We start from the raw sequence: 9,213 nt of genomic DNA, 5'->3' as shown, positions 1-9,213 counted from the left end.
GGTCTGTTGTGTTGAGGTTGGACTGGTTCATGAGAAACTCTCTGACGTGGGGTCTGTTGTGTTGTTGACTGGTTCATGAGAAACTCTCTGACGTGGGGTCTGTTGTGTTGGACTGGTTCATGAGAAGCTCTCTGACGTGGGGTCTGTTGTGTTGAGGTTGGACTGGTTAATGAGAAACTCTCTGACGTGGGGTCTGTTGTGTTGAGGTTGGACTGGTTCATGAGAAACTCTCTGACGTGGGGTCTGTTGTGTTGAGGTTGGACTGGTTCATGAGAAACTCTCTGACGTGGGGTCTGTTGTGTTGAGGTTGGACTGGTTCATGAGAAACTCTCTGACGTGGGGTCTGTTGTGTTGAGGTGGACTGGTTCATGAGAAACTCTCTGACGTGGGGTCTGTTGTGTTGAGGTTGGACTGGTTCATGAGAAACTCTCTGACGTGGGGTCTGTTGTGTTGGACTGGTTCATGAGAAACTCTCTGACGTGGGGTCTGTTGTGTTGAGGTTGGACTGGTTCATGAGAAACTCTCTGACGTGGGGTCTGTTGTGTTGGACTGGTTCATGAGAAGCTCTCTGACGTGGGGTCTGTTGTGTTGAGGTTGGACTGGTTCATGAGAAACTCTCTGACGTGGGGTCTGTTGTGTTGAGGTTGGACTGGTTCATGAGAAGCTCTCTGACGTGGGGTCTGTTGTGTTGGACTGGTTCATGAGAAACTCTCTGACGTGGGGTCTGTTGTGTTGAGGTTGGACTGGTTCATGAGAAACTCTCTGACGTGGGGTCTGTTGTGTTGAGGTTGGACTGGTTCATGAGAAACTCTCTGACGTGGGGTCTGTTGTGTTGGACTGGTTCATGAGAAGCTCTCTGACGTGGGGTCTGTTGTGTTGAGGTTGGACTGGTTCATGAGAAGCTCTCTGACGTGGGGTCTGTTGTGTTGGACTGGTTCATGAGAAGCTCTCTGACGTGGGGTCTGTTGTGTTGAGTTGACTGGTTCATGAGAAACTCTCTGACGTGGGGTCTGTTGTGTTGTGACTGGTTCATGAGAAACTCTCTGACGTGGGGTCTGTTGTGTTGAGGTTGGACTGGTTCATGAGAAACTCTCTGACGTGGGGTCTGTTGTGTTGAGGTTGGACTGGTTCATGAGAAACTCTCTGACGTGGGGTCTGTTGTGTTGAGACTGGTTCATGAGAACTCTCTGACGTGGGGGTCTGTTGTGTTGGACTGGTTCATGAGAAACTCTCTGACGTGGGGTCTGTTGTGTTGGACTGGTTCATGAGAAACTCTCTGACGTGGGGTCTGTTGTGTTGAGGTTGGACTGGTTCATGAGAAGCTCTCTGACGTGGGGTCTGTTGTGTTGAGGTTGGACTGGTTCATGAGAAACTCTCTGACGTGGGGTCTGTTGTGTTGAGGTTGGACTGGTTCATGAGAAGCTCTCTGACGTGGGGTCTGTTGTGTTGAGGTTGGACTGGTTCATGAGAAGCTCTCTGACGTGGGGTCTGTTGTGTTGAGGTTGGACTGGTTCATGAGAAGCTCTCTGACGTGGGGGTCTGTTGTGTTGAGGTTGGACTGGTTCATGAGAAACTCTCTGACGTGGGGTCTGTTGTGTTGGACTGGTTCATGAGAAACTCTCTGACGTGGGGTCTGTTGTGTTGGACTGGTTCATGAGAAGCTCTCTGACGTGGGGTCTGTTGTGTTGAGGTTGGACTGGTTCATGAGAAACTCTCTGACGTGGGGTCTGTTGTGTTGAGGTTGGACTGGTTCATGAGAAACTCTCTGACGTGGGGGTCTGTTGTGTTGAGGTTGGACTGGTTCATGAGAAGCTCTCTGACGTGGGGTCTGTTGTGTTGAGGTTGGACTGGTTCATGAGAAACTCTCTGACGTGGGGTCTGTTGTGTTGGACTGGTTCATGAGAAACTCTCTGACGTGGGGTCTGTTGTGTTGAGGTTGGACTGGTTCATGAGAAACTCTCTGACGTGGGGTCTGTTGTGTTGTTGGACTGGTTCATGAGAAACTCTCTGACGTGGGGTCTGTTGTGTTGAGGTTGGACTGGTTCATGAGAAACTCTCTGACGTGGGGTCTGTTGTGTTGGACTGGTTCATGAGAAGCTCTCTGACGTGGGGTCTGTTGTGTTGAGGTTGGACTGGTTCATGAGAAACTCTCTGACGTGGGGTCTGTTGTGTTGAGGTTGGACTGGTTCATGAGAAGCTCTCTGACGTGGGGTCTGTTGTGTTGGACTGGTTCATGAGAAACTCTCTGACGTGGGGGTCTGTTGTGTTGAGGTTGGACTGGTTCATGAGAAGCTCTCTGACGTGGGGTCTGTTGTGTTGAGGTTGGACTGGTTCATGAGAAACTCTCTGACGTGGGGTCTGTTGTGTTGTTGGACTGGTTCATGAGAAGCTCTCTGACGTGGGGTCTGTTGTGTTGAGGTTGGACTGGTTCATGAGAAGCTCTCTGACGTGGGGTCTGTTGTGTTGAGGTTGGACTGGTTCATGAGAAACTCTCTGACGTGGGGTCTGTTGTGTTGGACTGGTTCATGAGAAACTCTCTGACGTGGGGTCTGTTGTGTTGGGTTGACTGGTTCATGAGAAACTCTCTGACGTGGGGTCTGTTGTGTTGAGGTTGGACTGGTTCATGAGAAGCTCTCTGACGTGGGGTCTGTTGTGTTGAGGTTGGACTGGTTCATGAGAAGCTCTCTGACGTGGGGTCTGTTGTGTTGAGGTTGGACTGGTTCATGAGAAACTCTCTGACGTGGGGTCTGTTGTGTTGAGGTTGGACTGGTTCATGAGAAGCTCTCTGACGTGGGGTCTGTTGTGTTGAGTGGACTGGTTCATGAGAACCTCTCTGACGTGGGGTCTGTTGTGTTGAGGTTGGACTGGTTCATGAGAAACTCTCTGACGTGGGGTCTGTTGTGTTGGACTGGTTCATGAGAAACTCTCTGACGTGGGGGTCTGTTGTGTTGGTTGGACTGGTTCATGAGAAGCTCTCTGACGTGGGGTCTGTTGTGTTGAGGTTGGACTGGTTCATGAGAAACTCTCTGACGTGGGGTCTGTTGTGTTGAGGTTGGACTGGTTCATGAGAAACTCTCTGACGTGGGGTCTGTTGTGTTGAGGTTGGACTGGTTCATGAGAAACTCTCTGACGTGGGGTCTGTTGTGTTGAGGTTGGACTGGTTCATGAGAAACTCTCTGACGTGGGGTCTGTTGTGTTGTGACTGGTTCATGAGAAACTCTCTGACGTGGGGTCTGTTGTGTTGAGGTTGGACTGGTTCATGAGAAACTCTCTGACGTGGGGTCTGTTGTGTTGGACTGGTTCATGAGAAGCTCTCTGACGTGGGGTCTGTTGTGGTTGGACTGGTTCATGAGAAGCTCTCTGACGTGGGGGTCTGTTGTGTTGAGGTTGGACTGGTTCATGAGAAACTCTCTGACGTGGGGTCTGTTGTGTTGAGGTTGGACTGGTTCATGAGAAGCTCTCTGACGTGGGGGTCTGTTGTGTTGAGGACTGGTTCATGAGAAACTCTCTGACGTGGGGTCTGTTGTGTTGAGGTTGGACTGGTTCATGAGAAACTCTCTGACGTGGGGTCTGTTGTGTTGAGGTTGGACTGGTTCATGAGAAACTCTCTGACGTGGGGTCTGTTGTGTTGGACTGGTTCATGAGAAGCTCTCTGACGTGGGGTCTGTTGTGTTGAGGTTGGACTGGTTCATGAGAAGCTCTCTGACGTGGGGTCTGTTGTGTTGAGGTTGGACTGGTTCATGAGAAGCTCTCTGACGTGGGGTCTGTTGTGTTGAGGTTGGACTGGTTCATGAGAAACTCTCTGACGTGGGGTCTGTTGTGTTGAGGTTGGACTGGTTCATGAGAAGCTCTCTGACGTGGGGTCTGTTGTGTTGAGGTTGGACTGGTTCATGAGAAACTCTCTGACGTGGGGTCTGTTGTGTTGAGGTTGGACTGGTTCATGAGAAACTCTCTGACGTGGGGTCTGTTGTGTTGAGGTTGGACTGGTTCATGAGAAACTCTCTGACGTGGGGTCTGTTGTGTTGGTGACTGGTTCATGAGAAGCTCTCTGACGTGGGGTCTGTTGTGTTGAGGTTGGACTGGTTCATGAGAAACTCTCTGACGTGGGGTCTGTTGTGTTGAGGTTGGACTGGTTCATGAGAAACTCTCTGACGTGGGGTCTGTTGTGTTGAGGTTGGACTGGTTCATGAGAAGCTCTCTGACGTGGGGTCTGTTGTGTTGAGGTTGGACTGGTTCATGAGAAACTCTCTGACGTGGGGTCTGTTGTGTTGGACTGGTTCATGAGAAACTCTCTGACGTGGGGTCTGTTGTGTTGAGGTTGGACTGGTTCATGAGAAGCTCTCTGACGTGGGGTCTGTTGTGTTGAGGTTGGACTGGTTCATGAGAAACTCTCTGACGTGGGGTCTGTTGTGTGTTGGACTGGTTCATGAGAAACTCTCTGACGTGGGGTCTGTTGTGTTGGACTGGTTCATGAGAAACTCTCTGACGTGGGGTCTGTTGTGTTGAGGTTGGACTGGTTCATGAGAAACTCTCTGACGTGGGGTCTGTTGTGTTGAGGTTGGACTGGTTCATGAGAAACTCTCTGACGTGGGGGTCTGTTGTGTTGATTGACTGGTTCATGAGAAACTCTCTGACGTGGGGTCTGTTGTGTTGAGGTTGGACTGGTTCATGAGAAACTCTCTGACGTGGGGTCTGTTGTGTTGAGGTTGGACTGGTTCATGAGAAGCTCTCTGACGTGGGGGTCTGTTGTGTTGAGGTTGGACTGGTTCATGAGAAACTCTCTGACGTGGGGTCTGTTGTGTTGAGGTTGGACTGGTTCATGAGAAACTCTCTGACGTGGGGTCTGTTGTGTTGAGTTGGACTGGTTCATGAGAAACTCTCTGACGTGGGGTCTGTTGTGTTGAGGTTGGACTGGTTCATGAGAAACTCTCTGACGTGGGGTCTGTTGTGTTGTGGACTGGTTCATGAGAAACTCTCTGACGTGGGGTCTGTTGTGTTGGGGTTGACTGGTTCATGAGAAACTCTCTGACGTGGGGTCTGTTGTGTTGGACTGGTTCATGAGAAACTCTCTGACGTGGGGTCTGTTGTGTTGAGGTTGGACTGGTTCATGAGAAGCTCTCTGACGTGGGGTCTGTTGTGTTGAGGTTGGACTGGTTCATGAGAACCTCTCTGACGTGGGGTCTGTTGTGTTGAGGTTGGACTGGTTCATGAGAAACTCTCTGACGTGGGGTCTGTTGTGTTGTGGACTGGTTCATGAGAAACTCTCTGACGTGGGGTCTGTTGTGTTGAGGTTGGACTGGTTCATGAGAAACTCTCTGACGTGGGGTCTGTTGTGTTGAGGTTGGACTGGTTCATGAGAAACTCTCTGACGTGGGGTCTGTTGTGTTGAGTTGGACTGGTTCATGAGAAACTCTCTGACGTGGGGTCTGTTGTGTTGGACTGGTTCATGAGAAGCTCTCTGACGTGGGGTCTGTTGTGTTGAGGTTGGACTGGTTCATGAGAAACTCTCTGACGTGGGGTCTGTTGTGTTGAGGTTGGACTGGTTCATGAGAAGCTCTCTGACGTGGGGTCTGTTGTGTTGAGGTTGGACTGGTTCATGAGAAACTCTCTGACGTGGGGTCTGTTGTGTTGAGGTTGGACTGGTTCATGAGAAACTCTCTGACGTGGGGTCTGTTGTGTTGGACTGGTTCATGAGAAACTCTCTGACGTGGGGTCTGTTGTGTTGGACTGGTTCATGAGAAACTCTCTGACGTGGGGTCTGTTGTGTTGGACTGGTTCATGAGAAACTCTCTGACGTGGGGTCTGTTGTGTTGAGGTTGGACTGGTTCATGAGAACTCTCTGACGTGGGGTCTGTTGTGTTGAGGTTGGACTGGTTCATGAGAACTCTCTGACGTGGGGTCTGTTGTGTTGAGGTTGGACTGGTTCATGAGAAGCTCTCTGACGTGGGGTCTGTTGTGTTGAGGTTGGACTGGTTCATGAGAAACTCTCTGACGTGGGGTCTGTTGTGTTGAGGTTGGACTGGTTCATGAGAAGCTCTCTGACGTGGGGTCTGTTGTGTTGAGGTTGGACTGGTTCATGAGAAGCTCTCTGACGTGGGGTCTGTTGTGTTGAGGTTGGACTGGTTCATGAGAAGCTCTCTGACGTGGGGTCTGTTGTGTTGAGGTTGGACTGGTTCATGAGAAGCTCTCTGACGTGGGGTCTGTTGTGTTGAGGTTGGACTGGTTCATGAGAAACTCTCTGACGTGGGGTCTGTTGTGTTGTGACTGGTTCATGAGAAACTCTCTGACGTGGGGTCTGTTGTGTTGGACTGGTTCATGAGAAACTCTCTGACGTGGGGTCTGTTGTGTTGAGGTTGGACTGGTTCATGAGAAACTCTCTGACGTGGGGTCTGTTGTGTTGGGACTGGTTCATGAGAAACTCTCTGACGTGGGGTCTGTTGTGTTGGACTGGTTCATGAGAAGCTCTCTGACGTGGGGTCTGTTGTGTTGGACTGGTTCATGAGAAACTCTCTGACGTGGGGTCTGTTGTGTTGGACTGGTTCATGAGAAACTCTCTGACGTGGGGTCTGTTGTGTTGAGGTTGGACTGGTTCATGAGAAACTCTCTGACGTGGGGTCTGTTGTGTTGGACTGGTTCATGAGAAACTCTCTGACGTGGGGTCTGTTGTGTTGAGGTTGGACTGGTTCATGAGAAACTCTCTGACGTGGGGTCTGTTGTGTTGAGGTTGGACTGGTTCATGAGAAGCTCTCTGACGTGGGGTCTGTTGTGTTGAGGTTGGACTGGTTCATGAGAAACTCTCTGACGTGGGGTCTGTTGTGTTTTGGACTGGTTCATGAGAAACTCTCTGACGTGGGGTCTGTTGTGTTGGACTGGTTCATGAGAAGCTCTCTGACGTGGGGTCTGTTGTGTTGTTGGACTGGTTCATGAGAAACTCTCTGACGTGGGGGTCTGTTGTGTTGAGGTTGGACTGGTTCATGAGAAACTCTCTGACGTGGGGTCTGTTGTGTTGAGGTTGACTGGTTCATGAGAAACTCTCTGACGTGGGGTCTGTTGTGTTGAGGTTGGACTGGTTCATGAGAAACTCTCTGACGTGGGGTCTGTTGTGTTGAGGTTGGACTGGTTCATGAGAAGCTCTCTGACGTGGGGTCTTTTGTGTTGAGGTTGGACTGGTTCATGAGAAACTCTCTGACGTGGGGTCTGTTGTGTTGAGGTTGACTGGTTCATGAGAAACTCTCTGACGTGGGGTCTGTTGTGTTGGACTGGTTCATGAGAAACTCTCTGACGTGGGGTCTGTTGTGTTGTGACTGGTTCATGAGAAACTCTCTGACGTGGGGTCTGTTGTGTTGTTGGACTGGTTCATGAGAAACTCTCTGACGTGGGGTCTGTTGTGTTGAGGTTGGACTGGTTCATGAGAAGCTCTCTGACGTGGGGTCTGTTGTGTTGGACTGGTTCATGAGAAACTCTCTGACGTGGGGTCTGTTGTGTTGAGGTTGGACTGGTTCATGAGAAGCTCTCTGACGTGGGGTCTGTTGTGTTGAGGTTGGACTGGTTCATGAGAAGCTCTCTGACGTGGGGTCTGTTGTGTTGAGGTTGGACTGGTTCATGAGAAACTCTCTGACGTGGGGTCTGTTGTGTTGAGGTTGGACTGGTTCATGAGAAGCTCTCTGACGTGGGGTCTGTTGTGTTGAGGTTGGACTGGTTCATGAGAAACTCTCTGACGTGGGGTCTGTTGTGTTGAGGTTGGACTGGTTCATGAGAAGCTCTCTGACGTGGGGTCTGTTGTGTTGGACTGGTTCATGAGAAACTCTCTGACGTGGGGTCTGTTGTGTTGGACTGGTTCATGAGAAACTCTCTGACGTGGGGTCTGTTGTGTTGTGACTGGTTCATGAGAAACTCTCTGACGTGGGGTCTGTTGTGTTGAGGTTGGACTGGTTCATGAGAAACTCTCTGACGTGGGGTCTGTTGTGTTGGGACTGGTTCATGAGAAACTCTCTGACGTGGGGTCTGTTGTGTTGAGGTTGGACTGGTTCATGAGAAACTCTCTGACGTGGGGTCTGTTGTGTTGAGGTTGGACTGGTTCATGAGAACTCTCTGACGTGGGGTCTGTTGTGTTGAGGTTGGACTGGTTCATGAGAAACTCTCTGACGTGGGGTCTGTTGTGTTGGACTGGTTCATGAGAAGCTCTCTGACGTGGGGTCTGTTGTGTTGGACTGGTTCATGAGAAAGCTCTCTGACGTGGGGTCTGTTGTGTTGTTGGACTGGTTCATGAGAAACTCTCTGACGTGGGGGTCTGTTGTGTTGTTGGACTGGTTCATGAGAAGCTCTCTGACGTGGGGTCTGTTGTGTTGAGTTGGACTGGTTCATGAGAAGCTCTCTGACGTGGGGTCTGTTGTGTTGAGGTTGGACTGGTTCATGAGAAACTCTCTGACGTGGGGTCTGTTGTGTTGAGGTTGGACTGGTTCATGAGAAGCTCTCTGACGTGGGGTCTGTTGTGTTGAGGTTGGACTGGTTCATGAGAAGCTCTCTGACGTGGGGTCTGTTGTGTTGGGTTGGACTGGTTCATGAGAAACTCTCTGACGTGGGGTCTGTTGTGTTGATTGGACTGGTTCATGAGAAACTCTCTGACGTGGGGTCTGTTGTGTTGTTGGACTGGTTCATGAGAAACTCTCTGACGTGGGGTCTGTTGTGTTGAGGTTGGACTGGTTCATGAGAAACTCTCTGACGTGGGGTCTGTTGTGTTGGACTGGTTCATGAGAAGCTCTCTGACGTGGGGTCTGTTGTGTTGAGGTTGGACTGGTTCATGAGAAACTCTCTGACGTGGGGTCTGTTGTGTTGAGGTTGGACTGGTTCATGAGAAGCTCTCTGACGTGGGGGTCTTTTGTGTTGAGGTTGGACTGGTTCATGAGAAACTCTCTGACGTGGGGTCTGTTGTGTTGTGGACTGGTTCATGAGAAACTCTCTGACGTGGGGTCTGTTGTGTTGTGGACTGGTTCATGAGAAGCTCTCTGACTTGGGGTCTGTTGTGTTGGACTGGTTCATGAGAAGCTCTCTGACGTGGGGTCTGTTGTGTTGGACTGGTTCATGAGAAACTCTCTGACGTGGGGTCTGTTGTGTTGAGGTTGGACTGGTTCATGAGAAACTCTCTGACGTGGGGTCTGTTGTGTTGGACTGGTTCATGAGAAACTCTCTGACGTGGGGTCTGTTGTGTTGAGG

The sequence above is a fragment of the Coregonus clupeaformis genome, chromosome 28 (genome assembly GCF_020615455.1).
Source record: "Coregonus clupeaformis isolate EN_2021a chromosome 28, ASM2061545v1, whole genome shotgun sequence".
In the NCBI taxonomy this organism is placed as follows: Eukaryota; Metazoa; Chordata; class Actinopteri; order Salmoniformes; family Salmonidae; genus Coregonus; species Coregonus clupeaformis.
This window is presented reverse-complemented; position numbering follows the sequence as displayed.